This window comes from Taeniopygia guttata, chromosome 1 (genome assembly GCF_048771995.1).
Source record: "Taeniopygia guttata chromosome 1, bTaeGut7.mat, whole genome shotgun sequence".
NCBI classification, from domain to species: domain Eukaryota; kingdom Metazoa; phylum Chordata; class Aves; order Passeriformes; family Estrildidae; genus Taeniopygia; species Taeniopygia guttata.
Window position 1 is genome coordinate 104,040,209 of NC_133024.1, and position 20,281 is coordinate 104,060,489.

General features: G+C 41.5%; 1 protein-coding gene and 1 long non-coding RNA gene across 5 annotated transcripts in view; one reads left to right on the plus strand and one right to left on the minus strand.

Annotated features, from left to right (window-relative positions):
- LOC140684933 (uncharacterized) overlaps positions 1–13,476 on the minus strand; it is a 29,634-nt gene extending 16,158 nt beyond the window's left edge. Inside the window, exon 1 of the long non-coding RNA XR_012057954.1 lies at positions 6,462–13,476. This is a non-coding gene — a long non-coding RNA (uncharacterized lncRNA). The remainder of the gene's footprint in view (positions 1–6,461) is intronic.
- IL1RAPL1 (interleukin 1 receptor accessory protein like 1) overlaps positions 1–20,281 on the plus strand; it is a 676,860-nt gene that overhangs the window by 148,072 nt on the left and 508,507 nt on the right. The window lies entirely within an intron of this gene.

The window sequence follows — 20,281 nt, forward strand, 5'->3', positions numbered from 1 at the left end:
TTTTGTTGGGTCCCACTGGTCGAGGCGTTGGCGGCTGGAGCCTGATAATTCTCACATTCACCCACCTCCTTGGTCCTTTGAGGACCACTGTCCATGTTCTACCCGTGGCCCAGCTAGGGTGATCTGGCTGTAGGACAGTCATGTTATAACTTACGCATGCCCGTTGTCTAGGCTGTGCAGTGTGGTCTCCGCAGCCAAAGGGTGCCCAGGTGAACTGTAAGAATTTGTCGGGCTCCTGTGGTTGCCACCCGTCTGCCCATGGTCTGGCATCTGTAACAATGGTTTCGCAACCCCAATACCCACAATGTCCCCATCCCGGGTAGTCACAGTACCTTTTCCCTGGGTTGGACGCTGGGCACCAATAGGATATGTACATGAGTACGATACGTGGGTTTATGGGCCGTGTTTTCGGTTGCCCTGGAAACAGATCGGCTATATGGAATACGAAGGATGGAGCGTTTGCGGTGGTGACCTCTTTGAACACCTTGTCGCTTGAGAGATGTTGCATGACCCATCTGAACGGCTGGTGAGGATAGTGGCCTGGGTCGGCTTGCCCCCCGGCCACAAACCCCATCAGCAGGATTGCACAGAGACACTGTGCGAGTCTGGGTCTCACCGCCGTGGGACGCTCAGGCTCTGTCTGGTGGCTTGGTGGTCCGTTGTCTCCCTCTGGAGCAGGTGTGTGTGTGTCGCGGGGACGGTCCACGAGCGTGTCCTGCGAACGAAAACTCACAGTTTTCCATTAGTTTCATTCTTAAGGTCAGGTTTGATCGACCTGAGTGGACACCACCTGATCTTGCCCTCCTTTTTAACTGCCGCGTACCCCCGTCCCGTAAGCACCAGTCTCCAGCCCCGTTCCCACTCGCCTAGCTCGTTTTTGACCATGACCTGTGGGCCCTCCTCTAGTGTCTGGGTGGCCCAATGTTTTCGAATGGGACTGTTTGCTTCATCTCCCCTAGGGAATTGGTTCAGTGCTAGCAGCGCGGTTGCTAGCATACGTGTCTGGTCTCCTGAGGGGATGGAATTGGCAAAGCCCTCTGCCTTTGCCAACACTTCTAACTTGGCTTTTAGGGTCTGATTTGCTCGCTCGACAATGGCCTGTCCGGTGCTGTTATATGGGATTCCCTGTGCTAAGGTGATACCCCACACTGAGGCGAATTCTCGCACTGATTTAGAGATAAAATTGGAAGCATTGTCAGTTTTAATTTGCTTGGGGATACCAAGCCATGCCATAACTGTCAGCCAGTGCTGGATCGTGGCCTTCGAGTTGGGTTTGAGATGCTGTGTCGCTATGATCACTCCGCTGTAGGTGTCCACTGTCACTGCAAGCCATGCTCGGGGCTTCAGCAGTTCGCAGAGGGTGAAGTCTGACTGCCAGATTTCTGATGCCTTGAGGCCTCTCGGGTTGACTCCACCGGTCCATAGGGGTGACTTCTGGCAGTGAGGGCAGGTGGCCACTACGTGCCTCGCGTCTGCTGTCGAGATCCCGCATCTTTTTGCCAGTGCTTTGGCCCCTATGTGGAGTGACTCGTGCAGCTGACGAGCTTCCTGCAGTGTCCACACTCCCTTCGCTGCGGCATCTGCTTTGTCGTTGCCAGTCTGGAAGAAGCCCTTGACTGGGTTATGGCTGTTGACGTGGATGACGGACACGGTGCCCTGGCGTGAGGAGAGTGCCTCTTCAAGCATGGAGGCCGTCGTGGATGTTGACACACCTGGTCTTGACATGGCTAGGCAGAGCTTTGCCACGAATATAGAGTCTGTCACGATGTTGAGGTGTTCGTCCTGGAAAAGTCCGCATGCCAAGACCACTGCTGCTGCTTCCAGCTGTTGCACTGACAGCGTGGGGTCACACGTTTTGACACAATGCCATGTTTCTCCTGCCTGCCACACTGCTGCTGCGGTAGAAGTCATGGAGGAGGCGTCTGTAAAGACCGTTGGTCCTGGTTGCGGTCGGTCCATGACCTTCGGTGGCACATCTATGTCGACGATGGTCAGTAGCTGGGTCCAGGGTGGTTTGGTGGCGTAGGAGATTTCTCCTCCGAAGCCGGTGAGAGCGAGGGCCAGGTGCTCCGATATTGCAGTTGACTCCGTGGTCGGTCGCTTGCGAAAGGAGAGGTGGATCCTTGCCGGCTCGGTTCCCAGGTGTCTCAGGGCGAGTCTCCTGCCTTTCGTGATGAGGTTAGCAATGCACTCGACTCCTGGGGAGAATGCGTGAGTCGGTCTTCCGAGGACCACCCACTGGATCGGCTGGGATTTCTCGGAAGGCCCTTGGGCAAGTGCTCCCACTCCTCCCTTCTGCGTGAAGTGGACGTATAAGTCCAGTGGTACGCCCGGGTTCCACCTGGCAAGCAGGCTGGTGGACATCTGACGTTCGATGAAGTCGAGGGATTTCGTTGCTTGCGGCGTCAGCTCCTTGGGGTCCCACGGGTGTTTTCCTTTCAGGAGGTCATACAGGGGGTCCATGACCTCTGGCAGAACTAGGATGATGTTGCGGAGCCACTGCAGAGATCCTACGAGTCGTTGCATGTCGTGGAGGGTCTTGATGTCTCGGCGGACCTTTATCCTGGGTGGGGTCACGTAGGAGTTTGTGATCCCCACTCCCAGGAAGGTCACGCACGGTCCTCTCTTGATCTTCGTGTTCGCGATCTCGAAGCCGTTGGCCTGGAGGGTTTCCGTGATCGTGGACACTAGGTGATCCACTTGGCTTGCTGATGGTGCAGCGACGAGGATGTCGTCCATGTACTGAATGATGGTCGCAGCAGGGTGGGAGTGTCGGACTGGCATCAGTGCCCTGTCCACGGTGATCTGGCATATGGTCGGGCTGTCCACAAGGCCTTGAGGTAGCACCTTCCATTGGAAGCGGAGGTTAGGTCGCTCGCCGTTCGGGAACACGATGGAGAAGGCGAACCGTTCTTTGTCCTCGGCATGCAGGGGTATTGAAAAGAAGCAGTCTTTGATGTCCAGCACTGCGCACGGCTGCCCTTCGGGGATGGCTGAGTTTGCGGGCAGCAGTGTCTGAACTGGACCCATGGGCTGAATTGTTTTGTTTACCTCCCTCAGGTCGTGGACGAGGCGGTAGCCTTCTCCTGATCTCTTGGGGATTACAAACACAGGGGTGTTCCACGGGCTGGTGGAGGGTTCGATGTGGCCCTTTTGTAGCTCGCGGTCGACCAGTTCCAGCAAGGCTGTCATTCGAGGCTTTGACAGGGGCCACTGCTCAACCCATACGGGGTCTGGTGATTTCCAAGTGAGTTTGATTGGCAGCAGTGGGTGCACAGCAGTGGCCCTCATCATAAATTTGTAATCCTGACTCCTAGCATGGCGAGAACGTCCCTTCCTATCAGGGGTGGGGAGTTTTGCAAGATATAGGGGTGGATTGCTACTGTTTGTTCTGGTCCTTTCTTTGTATGGAGCGTTATAGCTACCAATTGGGTGCTTTTCCAAGCCCGGGACAGCCCCCCCACCCCGTTCACTGGGGATACTTCCTTGTACGGCCAGTGTCGGGGCCACAGGGCTTGGGGTAGGATTGTGCAGTCTGCTCCTGTGTCTGCCCAAAACTGAAGTCCTATTACATGAGGGTCCTGACTGTCATAAAGGCGGCATGTCCCCCAGATTTTCGGGGGTTCCCTCCCTATTTTTAGGGCCAGGGCCACCCAGGGGTTGTCCTGTTCTGAGGCGCCCCCTGCTGACCCTGTGGCACAGGCGCTGCTTGCGGTGGCGGTGGGTACGAAGGCGCCGCAGGCTGTGCCGTGATACTCGCTGGCAGGGGTATGAAGTTGGCTGCTTCCTGTGGGAGAATGGGGTACGAGGGCTCCCCGCCCCATTGGGGGTTGGCATGGATGGGCCGCCTCATATTCGCAGCGGGAGGGGGCTGGGTGCGGCCCGCTGGCCCTCTCCCCTTTCCGTTTCCCTGGAGCCGGGATCTGCATTCCCTAGCCAGATGTCCCTTCCTCCCGCAGCCCCAGCAGGATCCCCGCGGGCGCGTTTGAGGCGGAGGCGCTGCGGCGGGCCGCCGTGCCGGCTGTGGGCAGCTCGCCGCGATGTGACCCGCCTCCCCGCACTTAAAACACGCCATGGCATTGGTCAGGGTGTGGACAGCTGCCTGAATGGGCGTCAGGTGTTCCTCCCTCACTACATGTCTGATCATGTCCGCCAGGCTAGCCCCGGCTGGCAGGGAACGTAAGATATCCTTAGTGACGGAGTTGCACTGCTGACGCAGGCAGTCGGCCACCACGGGGCCCCTTGCCTCCGCCGGCAGGGTAGAGGAATCTACTGCTGCCTGCAGGCGATCCACAAACTGTGTGAAGCTTTCGCTCTCTGCCTGCCTCACGGTGGACCATGGTGCCGGCTTAGCCACGACTCGGGAGGCGGCGTAAATTACCTCTCTAGCAGCCCGAGTGGTCGCTCTGACCTCCTCAGCCTGCATCTGTGCAGCTTGCTGCTGTGGTGTGATCATATCATCATGCTTTCCTATCAGTCTGGATAAGCTCGACCTGTGTAGGGGCTGCCGCGCGCCGGACGCCTGGGCTAGCTGCTTTCTGCAATTATCCTCCCACTCCTGCCTAAAAACGATCATTCCCGCTCCGTCTAATAACATACGCCCTATCCGTTCAATATCAAAGGGAAGCAAGTCATCATTGCTAAAAAGACCATCTATTAACGTAGTAACCATAGCCGAGTTGATCCCCTTTTCCGCAATGGCTTTGACAATTGACTGTATATCTTTTGGGTTTATCGGGGTATAGACCCTTTGTTGGTTCCCTTCCGGGCCGGTAAGCCGGACTGGGAAGGCTTGTACGGCGGCCGCCGGGGACCATTCAGCACAAGCTATCTTTATTTTCCCCCAGTCAGTAAACTGGGCTGATTCGTATTGTATTTGTTTTTCGGCGCGGCTTAGAGCTTTACCCGGCTTTGTTTCAAGCCGTGCCGGTTCCGTTTCGTCTGAATCGGAGCCATCGCTAGCTTCCGTCAGCTCCTCTGAGCTGCTGGAGCTGTTACTGCTCTCCGAGCCGGAAGACGAGTGCCAGCGTACTTCCGGGGCTCCCTGCCGTTTTGTTCGGCCCCGGGCTCGCTCCCCCCCTCGGGGGAGGGGCCGTTCCCGCCCCCCCGGCTCGCCGCGCCTACCGCGGGGGGTGGTTTTTGCCTTATATGGTGGCGGCTCCCGGCGCAGCTGCCGATCGGTTCTGTGTCCCGTGCCGCCCTCCGCCCCTTTCTCCCGCGCGCGCGCATTCCCGAGATCGCGCTCCCCCCGGGTGTTCGCGCCGGGACCGCCCGAGCTCCGCCCCTCCCCGCCGCCCGCGGCGCCATGTTCAAACGCATAGGGGGGCGGCGTGGCCACGCTGTCTTCCCAAACCGCCGTTTCGGCAGCTCGGGCTTCTTTTAGCAGCCCTTGCCAGAAGCGCTCCGCGTGCTCTTGCGTCTCCGGTATCGGATCGCGGGCGGGCGGCGGCGGCGGCTCGGAGGAATTTGCGGTCTCTCGGGGGGTTTGCGCGGGGGGGGGTTTTTGGGGATTTTCGGCGGCGGGGGTGTCGCGGGGGGTTCCTGCGGGGGGGGGTGGGCTCTGATCTGGGGGAGCGGGTGTCGCGCTGAGCCCCCCTGGGTCCCCGCTGCCGAGCGAATCGCTCTCAGGGACAGTCTGCGTCCCCGCCCCCACCCCGAGTTTAGGAGTAACTAATAAACACGTGCGCGCCGCGCTCCATGTCTCCTGCTCCTCTATCGCTTTGCGTAGGGCTTTTTCTACTTTGCCCCACGCTTTAAGATATCTGCCGCTGCCAGAAGATTTTGTGTCTTCGGCTAGCGCGGCAGTGCATTTGTCCCATATTTCCGGATGTAATACATCCACGGGACGCTCAATCGCCCCAAGCTCAAGCAATCTCGCCATGGCAAGATGAAAATCCTTGAGCTTACACCCAATACCCCACTGTGAATAAATAGCACTCACGATCCTTGCCATTGCGTCCATGACGCCCGCGGATCCTAGGGGACGTCTCCCCTTACGCCTGGGTACGGTCCCGCCGTCCTGGCCGCTGCTTCTGTCCAGGTGAGACCCGTCCGCCGGGCAAATTTTTCTTCTTTTGTCCCGGGTTTCCGGCACCAGTATGTTGTCTTTATGAAAGACAACCAGGAGCCTGGTTCAGGTAGCAGCACGGCGGCCTGGTCTCGTCCAAGCCGCTCGGGCTAATCAACACACGCAGATGCCAATATGGCAGACGGTTGAAAAGCGTTTATTATCCTATTTCGTGGGTTTATATAGGTTTAGGAGTCTTTGCTACGTCAGAGGGGGGTTTGGGGTCTCGGAGGATAGTGGGTAGTGGAATTTTACCAGGGCAGGTGTGGCTACATTCTTTTCTGACTCCTGGGGTAGCAGATAAGCAGGGGAGAGAGAAGGGGGGAAGGGGTCTATCTTTCCGTGACATTCCGGTAATCTTCCGCTTCGCCTGTCCCTATCTTACCACATTAACCCTGCATATTTCCATGAATTCCAAGGGGGAAAAAACATCCTCAAAGACGCAGATGTTCAGTCAATCAAAAATGTTCACAGCAAATTGGAGTAAAAGAAGTTTTCCTGGAGGCTGTTGGATAAGGCTCTGCTTCCATCTTATTGTAGGAGATTTCCTCCTCAGTAGAGGCATCCTTATCTTTGGAAACCTTCCAGGAAAGTAGATCCACAATCTCACCATTGTAAAAATTCACTTCTCCTCACATTTTGAATGTGAGAATTTTTTGGTTGTTGCTCTATTCCTTCCCGTACCGCCAAGAGCTGATCTCAATGAGTTTCAGGTCTCTGAGGTACATTAGGATTTGTCTGCTGGGCTGGTTGTTGCATGGACATGCAGAACTGATCTGTCCTTTTGTGAAATTAGTGCCACTTCCCGTCAGTCTTAATCATGCATAATGTTTATACATTTTTGTGTCCTATGATTACCGTGATAAAGAGACAACTTATCCTTCTAAATGCTGTCACTCAGGTTATGCTGTTAGACTCTTCAGAGAGACTAATTAACCTGAGCAATCTGGCATGAAATTCTGGTTTACTTTGTTTTTAAAAACCTTTAATCAGTGAATCACCAAAACAGCTGTTAGAGGGCAGTTTTACCCTCATTTATTTTGCAGACTGATTCCTCCTTCACTTACTGTGTGATGGTGAGAGTTAGTTAAAACAAGTATGACACTGACATTTAAATAATTCTGAAGAACTGATAATTATGTATTTAAAAAAAATTAAAAACCCAACAAAAAGAACCTTCTATTCTGCTGACATTTAATAATTCTTAACTTTTTTATTTAAATGACAAAGTTTAAAATGTATGTTGAAATACTGGGAGAAATTTCAAGACTGGAAAGTCTCCAAAAATTCATGTCAGAGATCTGTCAGCACATTTCTATGATATTAAAAAAAAAAAATCCTATAAAACAAGAAGCATAGTTATCCATACTCCTTCATTTTCACGAACTTTTTTTCTTAAACAATTTTTTTTTTTTAGTTTTCTGACTGATTGTTTTGTTGTGCTTTAAACAACAGAACAACAAAAAGGTTTTTTTTTTTTGCAAAAGAGTAGTCTTTCCATTATGGTGGATATTACTGTTGTAAGGAGGAATCCTGGTACACCCGCAGAGGAAAGGGTGTCCTGCATTTTAGTATTTCAAAACTGACCAACTGATAACTGTATATGTATATTTCACAGAGTGAGAGATTTGTTAGGCAGAAACTGAGAAGTCAGGGATGGATTTTTGAGTGCTGCAGTTTATTTATTTATTACAGGATATTATTCCAGAATTTAATCAGTTAAACCTTCCTGATGGTGAGTTTTGGGATGATCTACACAGCCTCTATGGACTAATTTTTTAATGAATATTCAGGCAGTTATTTGCTAAGCTTGTCTACATGTCTACAATACAAACCTTAATAAACTGTTTGGTGGCACCTAATTGTAATAGTAAACCAGTGTAGATTAGAACAAAGTGGTTTTGGAAATAGATATGGCATCTGCATTACTACAAAACAAATTTATTTCAACTAGTATTATTACAGTGAATAGCAAATGAAATTATGAAAATTAATGCTCAAAGTCATAATTCTTTCTAATACCCACTGACATTAATGCAAATATCCATGATGTAGGAGGAAAAGTCATGAATAGTGGAAGTTCCAATATGTCTGAAAGTGGGAGCTAGAAAACTGGATTAGCTGTCAGGCAAACATTTTTATAGAGTGGTTATTTAACCTTTGGAAGAATGGTTGTGGTGGGTTGTCTTTTATAACAAAGATTGCTGCAGGCAGCCAAGGCCAATCCACCACAAGGAATTTTTTCCTCCTAAAAATATTTTCCAGTTTTAAAACTGTCTTCTAACTACTTTTACTTATGTGTTGTGATATTAATGGACTTTTTTTTGTTTTGTGATTTTTGACCTGTTGATAAACACAGCACAAAAGTACACTGACAGATTTAGGTTCTTCTTAAAGCTGAAGACAGTACTGCAAAGTATTACAAAACAACATTTATGCAAATCTTCCCATTGAATATTTTTAACACTATGTTACTTTTTAAAGATAAAATGAATATGACATTGTTTTGTCTCCTCTGCCTGAGATGCATAGAAGAGTTTCAGCTGATCTGACAAAACAGTTATCCTATTTCTGAATTTTCAGTATGAATATTTTTGTCAAAGAACATCTCTTATTTCTCAATTCAGTCTTTTCATCTTTTTAAAAAGTATACTTATATTTAAGATACAGAATAAATGCTACTCTGATAGTCTTAGTACTTTTTCAAAGCTCTTTGATTATCTTATGGACCTTTGGAAATTAAAGTTTTGATTAGAAATATTAGGATTAAAATAAATCTTCCTTTTGCTATTTATTCTATTGGATTTTTTTATCTGGATTCATTTGATCTGTCTCTCCTTTTTCATCTTAATCCCTCCATTCCTCTGTATTTCCAAATGCAAGGGACTAAAAGCATTGTTAGACTTGGGCTAAGAGTTTATACTCATCCCTGTCACTCCCTTCTTTCTCTCTATCTCAGACAGATTAAAGGTCTGTCTTCTTTTTTTCCTTTTCTTTTCAAAACATTTGACTTCAGGAATTCAGGGTCTGAGACTTAGACAAAACACTGATGGTTCAAGTTTTTGGTATTTTCCATTTTAGCTTTGCTATAGTGCTGCAAAGGACATTGGCAAAAAGTTTCAGTTCTGAATATAGGACATGCAATCAATTTCTGTAAAACAAATAGATTTGGGGGAAAAACTATGAGTAACTGGCTCAAATCTAGCCCTAAATTTAGGTAACATCTGCAAGCCCGAAACACAGTCTTTGTTCTCTCCTGCTCTTATTTATGATTATTTGCTCGGTGCTTGTGCCAATGGATATGTAATCAGAAATTGTGGACCTTTTCTCTGAGTAGAGAATTTAAGTGTCTGAGGAATAGGACCTTCTCTATATCATATATAAACAGCTATGTGTCTATTAAGCCAAAAGAATTTTACAAAGTGCCAATCCCAAAGGTGTCATTCATGCCTGCAGGCAACTGTTTGTGGTTTTTCTTTGATTGTAGTAAATAGAAGTTTACCCACTCAATGCTCCTGATTATTTCTTTGTATTTGAGCAAGGACAAAGAAAAATAATTTACTCTTATAATTCTTTCATGATAGGAAATAAGAATTAATTTAAAAATTGAAGTCTGTTCAAATTTTTCATGGGCAATAATTACATGGGCATACAGTTAAAATATACCTCTAAGATCTTTGTATGAGTGTAAAAACTTTCTGTTGGATATATTTTGGGTATTGAATCCTGCAGTTGTTTTGAACAGTAAAAAAGCCTGTTTAATATAAGATTATAACAGCATGCCAGCAGTGTATGTTAATTGGTAGTCTTTCAATCTCAGTCACCTTTTATTATGTACTTGACAGTCTATTTTGGTGTTTTTTTGTTTTTTTTTGTATGGGCACTGTTTACATATACTAAAGATTCACAGTTTTCTTTTTGTCCTCTGACATTTTGAGTTTATTGATTGGATTAACATTTCTAAAGAGGAACTTTCTCAGATATCTAAGAAAATATATGCCTTTATCACTGTATGTTCCCATGTAAAACCTAAATTTTAAATGGAGAAAAACAATAGGTGATATCTTTGGTTGCACAGCACTGTATGTAACCTCAGTTTATTTTTTATTGTGAAGTGGCAATATGGCTTATGAAGCACAGCTTGAGCATGGGAGAGAAGTGTAACTGTCTTTGTCTGATGTGCCAGCAGCCTGCTGCATCTCTCAGGAAAAACCACCAGACTGGTCGTATCTGTTACTATTTGTAGGATTAACACCCCATGTTAATTCCAGCTGTTTCTCAAGCCATTGTGTTCTGGGTAGCCAAATGAGTGCTTCCTGGCTCCAGCTAGGGCAACTGCCTGTCAGCTTGGCATTTAAAAAGTCCTTCTTGAATTATTCAGAAATATTCTCTCTCTCTGTGCACCAGAAGTCCCTTTCCTATGTAATTATGAGAGGAGAATAGTACAATAGCTGATACATTATGGCTTGTATATAGATGGTAGCTGCTTACTGTGATTTAATTCTTCATGTTAAAAGTACTCTTGCTCTTCATTTACTTGTCCAGGACATTTTCTGGTTTTTCCTGCTGAGGAGTATAGCATGTGCAGTGAGACATAAGGAGGATTTTAGTGAAAACACTTTTCATTCTTTCCATTCTGCATCAGTCTGGAGGACTGATCTCATCTGGATGGCAAAGAGTCGTGGCATCATCAGCACTGCTGATTTTTGAGTGCCAGAGGCAGTCTGAGTGACTCTGAGCTGAGACAGTAGGGCTTTTGAGAGCTGCCTCTGGGGCAGAGCCACATGGAGCCTCACAATCACTGTGCTATCAAACACAACAATAAAGCTTCACAATGCCTGTGTGTGAAAATACCAAACTCTGAGGGGGTTGCTTTCTCATACTGATAAGAGCTGTGAATGGTACAGAAGTTCAAACTCACATAGTTGGATTTATTTTCCTCATGACTGAAATCATAATAACAGATTTCAAATCTCTGATTTTTTTCCCAAAGCTGGCTGTTTCAATGGTTTCTTCCAGATCTCCCTGTTTTATCACAGTTGCCTCCAGCAACAGAAGCGCACCTGCCAACATGAGTCAGAAAAAGTTAGCATCCGATGCTAATAAGAAGCACTCTATTAATCACCATCTTGCTGACAAGCTTGTGTGTGATGTGTGTGTGTGGGCTGCTAGCAGATTAGTACCTTGTGTAAGAATATACATAACACACAAGCCTGGGATTTCATTAATAGCTCTAAAATTTCTGTTACAGTAAGGAGTCTCTTCAGTGCAGCTTATTATACCAGACACAGATGTCCTAAACAAAAAACAAGCTAATGAACAAAAAATGCTCTGTTCATCCTTGTATTCTCTTGGTGTCAAGAGATTCTATGTTTTTACAAACTCTTTTTTGTTTGCTTTTGAAAGCCTTTTTGCAGAACAATTGTTAGTCCTCTAAACAGATAATTCAAAATTTTATGTGGTGTTTAGTCTTTTTTTGTTAATTGAAATGTTTAATTCTGTGTATTCTACAAAGAATTTGGGGTAAGGAATACCTTTTCCTTTTATTTTCCTCCATAATATTATAATTCACCTAAAAGCAAAACTCTAGAAGCTTCTCTTCCACATTTTTCCTGAGTGATCCAATAACGTCCTTAGGTCCTGCACTTTTATTTCTTTTATTCAGCCTTTCCTTTCTTCCTTGCCAATAGGCTTTTGGCTTTATCTCTTCTCTAATGACAGACATTTTTTATTTCTCTGGCTATTATCCTTTCCTGAAATTAAACTCTTACTCATTTTGCAGAAGGGAAAATACCAAAAAGAAAATTCCAGAGACAAAGGACAGGGCTGAATAGCTGCTGAGATTCCCTGAGTGCAAAACTCCTACCCTAGTATGTCACCAACAGGCCAAATGAATTGCCTTAATCTGGAAAATGAAATATGAAATTTCCAAAACTGGAATTCCACAGTGCTGCATTCTGTTGTGCAGCAAATGAAGAGGAAGGTCATCATTGTTCATGCAAGCTCCTCTGGGACAAGACTGTATTTTTCTGGTAGTCCTGAATATTAGTTTAATTATCATGGTTTGGGTTACTTCAGTTTTTTTAAATTCTTGTATTTAACGTGTGACTTTTAATTATTTTCTAAAATGAAATCCCAGGGTTCACCTTATGGTGTAGCAAAGGAAAACAATGAGAAGGATTCATCTGCTTTTTAAATTTTATTTTGACATTTAATGTCAAGAATACAACAAAAAATTCACTTGGTTTCTGTGCATTTTGGACTACGAAGCTACATAATAGAACTATTCTTATACCTACATCTACAGTTTCTGATAAGAACCCAAGAAGTATATCAAAGGACAATATTATTAGTATTTTCCTTCAGTAATTAAATGGTATTCTAAATATATTTTCAATTAGAGGAAATAACAAGAGAGAAAAACACGTGATATTCAAACAGTCATGAAAGGCCTTCATAGGAACAAATAAAATACTTAAATTTTTAATGGATTGTACAATTTTGCTTTGATTTTACAGTTTTCTGAGGGGATAATATATATTGGGAAAATACTATTATTGTAGTTCTCTCAAGTGTATGAACTTCATCGTGCTAAGGTATATATATAAAAAGAAAAAAAAATCTTATTTGCAACTATGCTAGTAGAAATTATCTGCAGGAAAAAAATTCTATTTCAGGTTTATATTGGTGAAAAAAGGTATTGAGAGGGCTGCATTATGAAGAGAATGGGATGTACAGTTGTCCCTTGATGGACTACTGTACATCCCACGTACAGTAGTAGAATGATTTCTATATGGGGAAAGGATTTTAATAGTCAGCTACACCTGTTCAGAGGAACTGATGGCTTGACTTGTGATGCAAGAATCAGAGCTCTGGGGATCCATCACTGCTGTTGATATTTCACCTGAAGTGATTTCTATTTGGGCAGTTATGGGCTGAGATACACTGGCAAAATAACATCTGATGTGAGCTCTATTTTAGGGAGCAGCCTGTCAAACACCAATAATTTCTCACCCTATACTAAATCATGGCAAGAGGATCTTTCATTGTGGCCGCTTTGCTGTCTTGTGCAGGTTAGATGATATGTCTGACATTGCAGTATATGAATTCACAATGTCAGGAAGAAACAAATAGCTTAGGAACATGTTTAGAATTAATTTTATATTCCTCCAAGATATTGATATATAATGTTCTTCTCCTCTTCTAAGTTGTCTGTTATCAGACACAAACAAAATCTCACTTTGCAGTGATCAGTAAACTTTAGTTGCCACTTGTCATTTTGCTTCTATTCTTTTTTTTTTCATGCACAGCTAACAGAAGCCTTTCCAGGAATGTTTGTGAAGATGTTCTGTGGTGGTCTGGCAGCAACAGTTCAGCAAAATGTTTGGTGGGCTGCCTCTGCAGAGGGTGCTTCAAAGCAGCTTTGTTACTTAGATGTTTTATTCCAAACAGTTTAGGACAAAAAAAAAAAAAATTTCCTTGATATTTGTGAAGATAAAACTGGCTTTCAGATCTTTGCTAACACTTAATTTTTTATATAAGTGAGTCAGTCCAATTAGTGTTTGATATTAAAAGGACAGATAAATTCAGAACTTTGGTGCACTTGTATGTCAAATTCATATCATACTGTAATTCCATAATCGTTTAAAGAAAAACAAAAAAAAAAAAGAAAACAAAAGAAAAAAAAATAAAGGAAGTTTTCCTCACTGGAAATATAAATAAAATAAAAAAAAAATGTTTTTAAATAAGATAAATATCCTTTTAAAACGGAATGTGATATGCTTTCTCTCATGTGTCCAGATCTTTTCCATTTCAATTGTATTTAGCACAGGCACATATCAGACTATCAGTCTTATTGCTTATGTGTTGCTATTCCATATTTTCACTAAATCTATAATTTCTGCTATTTCATTTCTCTTATGGTCCCATCCTTCCTCAAATAATCACTCTACTGTGAAAAAATTCTTCTTCATAGAAATACTGGTTACTCTTTGGCCTGTGTTTCCAGCATACTCAATGTCCATTGTCCAATACAGAAATTATTACTGAATTTTATGATTGTTCTGAAGAGAAATAGATACAAATTTATAAGAAAGTGTTCGGCTATTAGATTTACCTTCTAAAGATTAAGAGTTTATTTGTTATAATAATACATTTTCTGGACTATTAGTTTGTAATTGAATTATAAATCCTTCTTCAGGTAAGTAGGTCTCCAAAACCATAGTAAAACACAAGAATCCATGTAACTATAAAGGTATTGTATTCTGAAGAAGGAATTGTCATTAAATCTGGTAATGTAATTAATGACATTCAGAGAATGGCTAGAAACCTATTATGCTGTATATAGAATATTTTGCATTTGAAGGGACCTTAAAGATCCTCCTGGTTTCACCCCCTGCCATGGGCAGGGTCACGTTCCCTAGGACAGGTCTCTCAGAGCCCCATACAACTTGACCTTGAACACATCAGGGATTGGAGCATCCAGAACTTCTCTGGGCAACTTTAAAATTGTAAAATTTTTTCTTCTTTTTTCAAGTAAAGATTTGCACCTTGTCATAAGCAACTTTTTAATTCAGAAGCTATCATTGGACAGTAAATCAATGCTGTGAAAAAAAATTCTATGTGTGTTATATACAATATATGACATACATTTTTTGTGTAAATTCATATGTGTTGTATATGTGTTTCTGGTTTTACATTTATGTAAATATCTCATGTAATGCCCTATGAAAGAGGACCCCATCATGGTAAGTGAAACATCAAAAAATGAAAAAAGAAAATATCAGGTTTCTTGACCAAATCATTTTTCTCTCCCATTAGATTTTTGTGTAAGCTGCACAAGGTTTATCACTTTCTGCACTGTTCTCAATGCTGTCAGCTCAGCTTCTGCACAGACATCAGCTGTCTTAATCCTGATGTGTAGGCTGGTGTGGTTGTCTGCCATCGTGAAAGAATTCATTTGCTTGTCTTCATGATTCCCTTGACTGTATTTTCCTTGAAGTGGGATGTAACTCTGTTTAATACTCACAATGCTGCTCCATAGTCAAGAATTCTTCTTAAAGTTACTGTTTAAGTACATAAATAATGTCAACAAAAGAGCAAAATAATCACGGACTTGAGTAATTGCATTCTGAAAGACACATATTATGAAGTATTTTAATTCTAGACCACATTTATTAGCATACTATTTATTGCTTATAAATATGATAAGATTGAGCTTTTGTTTTTTCCTCCATCTTTTACTGCAGAATCCCCTTTTAATGGGCTGTGTTAATCTTCACATATAGATAAAGGACACAGATGTAGTGGTTTACTCTGACTTCAAAGGCTATCCAAAAAACTTTACCAGATAAAATGGGTTTTATGGTGTAGTGCAGCTGTGCCTGATATCTCTTATTGTTACTTAATGTCAGTAACTGATTTAGAATGTTTTGTCATTGACCAGCTTCTGTAGGTAAGTTTTACTTTTCCTGATACTTCATAAAGGAATGCACACATTTTGAGCAAATACTTAGCAATGGTTGGAAGCTGAAGGCTGAAAAAAGAAAAGCACAGTCTAAAAGAAAATAAAGACATAGTCCATTAAAAAGATAAGTGATTTTAAGTTTCACCTGCAATGGCAGGAAATGGATGGAAATCCACCTTGATCTTGCTTTCTACACACCTGAAGCTCAGCCTCTGACATCCTGCTCTGAGTTTCTCTTTTCCCCACCGGCCCAGCAGTGTTTATGTTGTTAGTATGTATAGGATACACACGTACTGAAGTTTGAAAGACCTTAAATCCAAAGTTATGCCAGTGTTAATCTACAGTTGGTACAAATGGAGGCAGCCTGGAGCACACACCTGGCACAGCTGGGACCTGGCTGAGCAGAGCCCGGCAGGCACTCCTGGCTGTGCTCTGAGCAGGACATTCCTTCAGAAGATAAAGCTCCTTCCTTTTTCCTGCCTACTTTTTCTATTTAATTTACTTTACCTTTTTACCCTGTAGGCTTCCTTTCAGAAAAAAGCATCCCAGAGTTTCTTGCTAGCTCCTGTGGAAGCAATTCAGTGAAGGAAAATGCCTCAAAGAAAGCAGAATTTTTCCAATCACACAAGCCCAGGGCTGTTAAGTAAATCCATTATATAACTAGAAGTACAAAGTCCTCTAATTCTTTTAGGGGTGCCTTTGCAAACTACCTCTGGCATTTACTTTCTGTCATTTAACTGTAACTCTCCTGGACCAGAGGAAATCCTTCAATAAGCTGCATAGCACTAAAGGCCTCTCTCCATGTGGGGTGCTAACTAGTGTATCAGATTCCTTATCTTGCTTGAACTGAAATTGTGTGTCAGAGAATAGTTATTAAGAAAGAAAAAATAAAATTATTTTGTTTTTGATTTTAAGTATTATATAAATCCAGCTGGTTATTTCAGATGGTCATTGAAGAAAACAGGGGCAGACAGAAAAACTTAAGATTCAGGCAGATTCAGGGCTCTACTTTATGTTCAGACAAGTAAAAGTTACATTATTTAAATTATTACTTGCCCATGCTTTTCCCACTTTCATAACCTCCAAATGTAAGTGATTATAAATTAGGGAAATCTATCTTTCATATACAATTAAACGTGCTCTAAATTTTGATTAAAAAAAAAATCCTCACTTTGCATGCAAAATTATTTTTGGTTTCCGTTATTCTATAAGGAAGCAGCATTTCTCCTTCCTCCAGCTGTCTTAGACGAAAATATATATATATACTTTTAAGTATACAGTACTTATATATTTATATATATATATATGCATATGTATGTATTTGTTTGTTAATTTTCTCTTAGTCTCATTATAATTCTGCATTTTTTCATGTAATAACATTATCAGAGCTTGAATGTGTAGACAGTTCTTACTGATTGGTTCTTTGAAGATCCAAAGCAAAGTCGTGCTTCTATGCTTTCATATTTTTATCCTCCATTTCCTGACTTTAGCAGATATTTTCCTGGCTTAGATATTCTTCATTTTTACCAAGTACCATCCTACCAGTCTTTCACTTTCTGTTTACAGCTTTCATTGTCATCACATTTTCAAACATGGAAAATTTCCATTTCGTTTCTGTTCATAGACCTTGAAAAGAATAAGTAATTAAGGGAACATATGGAGAGAGATTCTTTTTTTCTATACTATGATAGAATTCCAACCATTTTCTTCCAGTTGAATAGTCTGGAAGAGATAGTATAGAAGAAATCTTAACAATCTTTTGCGTCAAATGAAGAAGAATGCATCCATAGATCTACATTTCTATACCAACCACACTGAAATATCACAGTGCTTTAAAAAGTTGTTTTCTTTCTACATATGAAAGAAAGAAGAGCTGTATTTTAAAGGACTGAGTACTTACTGGTGCTAGACTCATCTATTGACACCCAGTAAAATCCTGCTTAAAAAGTATTTATGTATCTTTTAGAGGATACCTGTGGGAGAAGGAAATGGCATTAATCCTATGGCTATTTTAGCACACAAAGAGAAAAAGTGACAAAATGCAATTCAGACTTGGGTTCCTGATAGTGGATCTATTTTTGTGTTAATCTAATATACAAAGCTCTGTGTGTGTAGTAAGCATATCACATCTTCATATATATCAAGATCACTTATGGTACTTTAAGCAATCTTTTTGTTGGTGAAATAGACTTTGGAGCTGAATCAGAGTTCAGGATAAAAGACATCTTTTGAAAATATATTATATATGGTAATGAACCATGATATAGCAATTTATTTGACTTATTTGTACGTGGAATTGCTGTGACTAGGATTCTCTTAAACTACAACCTCTGTTCTATTAAGGTGTCAGGATGTCTCGGAACATGTGGTTTCATTGTTTCTCTTGAGGATTTCTGAGTGTAAAAGGAAGTACCTGGAATAAACCACTTTTCTCACTATATAATTTAAAACTTCAGATAACTATGAGTTTAACCTTCTTTCCTAACTGAAAAACATGAATAAAACTGCAGATCCCTGTTATCTATACATTTTAAAAGGTATAGAAATTATTGAATATCACAGATTTCTTTCTGTTACAAATTGACATGAAATAGAAACTACTGTAAATTCCAGACTGGTACAGCTTTTAGAAACAAATTTAGCAGCACGTAGTACCTTTTAGATGACTGATTGGTGCTTCTTTTTTAATTTCCCTCTTATGGAAGTTATGTAATAAATTATACTTCATAACTCAGGATGACTGAAAGACTAATTTTAGCTCTGAAGTGTTTTTACACCTAAATTGATCAATAAATTAGATGAATTAATTAATTTCTGCTATCAGAGCCAAGGACTATCAGTGTATATAACCTTGCTGGTGTATAATTTATTAATTTTTCAAACAATAACTTTTTTTAACTCTCTGAATATCCCTTGCATTTTTATGTCTTTGAAACGGCTATCACAAAGAATAAAATTTCATCCTATTAATAAAATGTGGAAGTCCTGTGCGTAACACAGCGCAGCACTAACCTGCAAAAAGATGAAGAAAGTCAGGATAAATGCAATTTATTTCTGACAGCTGCATAAATTAGAAAGAAGTTTCCTGAAAAATTAACATCATTACATTTTTTCCATATAGTCAAAGTTTTACCTGATCAGAATGAAATGTTGTAGGTGAAAATAGTTGAATTATCGGTGCATGAACAAATTTACAGGAATTCCCATTCACTAAATGAGAAATCTTTTATGTTTGGCGAAGCCTTTTGAAAATATTTTGCTTCAAAGAAGATGTCATTCTCCTGTTCAGAATTTTCATAAGTCACAATTAATTCTGAATCAAAAAAATTCAAACAAACCAGTACCTAAGGAACACTTGGGCTCTTTCCACACACATCAAATCCTGGAATATGCTAAACCATCAGAACTCTTAGGAATCATGCCAAGGATTGTGCTACAAGTTCCAGCAATTCTATCTCTGAGGAATAATTCCTTTAAAGAATAAACATGTCTTCTAAAATGTCTTCTAATGACAAATATATACAAGGGAAATTAACCATAGATAACTCAGTAAAACTCTGAAATAAACCTAGAAAAATTCTCCAGAAACCAAGCATAGTTCTTCCAAATTTCTCTCTGTACTTCCTCATCTTCAGTTATGTTTCTTTTAAATTCCTCTACAGTTGAAATTAAAGTAAATTAAAAAATGCATGAGAAGCCATGTCAAGGTTACTTACCATATATACATTCCAGATTATAGTTTGAGAAATAAAATGAACACTTTAGCAAGAAAACAGAATAAAATGCATTATACAGATTTTTTAATATGAAAACAAAAACTGTACTCATATAATAGCATACAAATATTATAAAATATATAAATGCCCAGTGTCTGTTTTTTATATAATGTACCATTTCAGAGCAGTCTTTTATATAATATTTGTATAATATTTATGCTTCTTTTTGCCCCAGTGGTTCCATCATTTACTGCTGAATAATCAAAACACAATATTTCTGAATAAATTACCTTGATTTGGGATTCTTACTGAAAACAGCTCAACTTCATCTGAATCTTCAGTATTTTTTTCTGTTAAGCAAAACCATTTATCTTGGGTTGATAACTCTTCGTTCTGCTGATCTGTAAAATCTTTTAGGTAAGTTGATTTGTGATTAGTGGTCAGTCTGTTAGATAAAAGCCCTGGTTTGTGTATTTGCATATCTGTGTTTTCACAGCTGATACAGGGAATATATTTCCATCAAGTCAGTTTGGAGTCTTGAAAACTGACCAGTTTTTACATACCCAGTCTTCTCTTCCTTATAAATAGGACATTTAAAAATGTGAGTAATCTTTATTTCTTTCAATTTACACTTCTAAAAGCACCACCTTGAAATTGCTATAAGATTTACGAGGTTTTGATTATGATTTCTGTAAAGTGTAACTGTTGTCAGTAGAGATAGCTGGATTTTTTTTTAGCATGTGTCTTGGTCAGCTAATCAAATGGACACATAAAGAAAAAAAAATTGAAAAATGAGCTGGTCATTAGCAAAATATGATTTTTACCAATTTCCTCTTTTCATTATTCTGGCTTCTACCCTACTGTCACTTATTATGCTTTATGATTTTTAGTGAATTTTCGCCCTTCAATCTCTGGTTAAGAAACCATTTGAAGAATATGAGTGTAATATTAATACACTAAATATTTTCAAAATACTTCATTTTTATTATCAATTTTAAGACTGTAGGAAGTAGAAAATACATGCATGGTGAC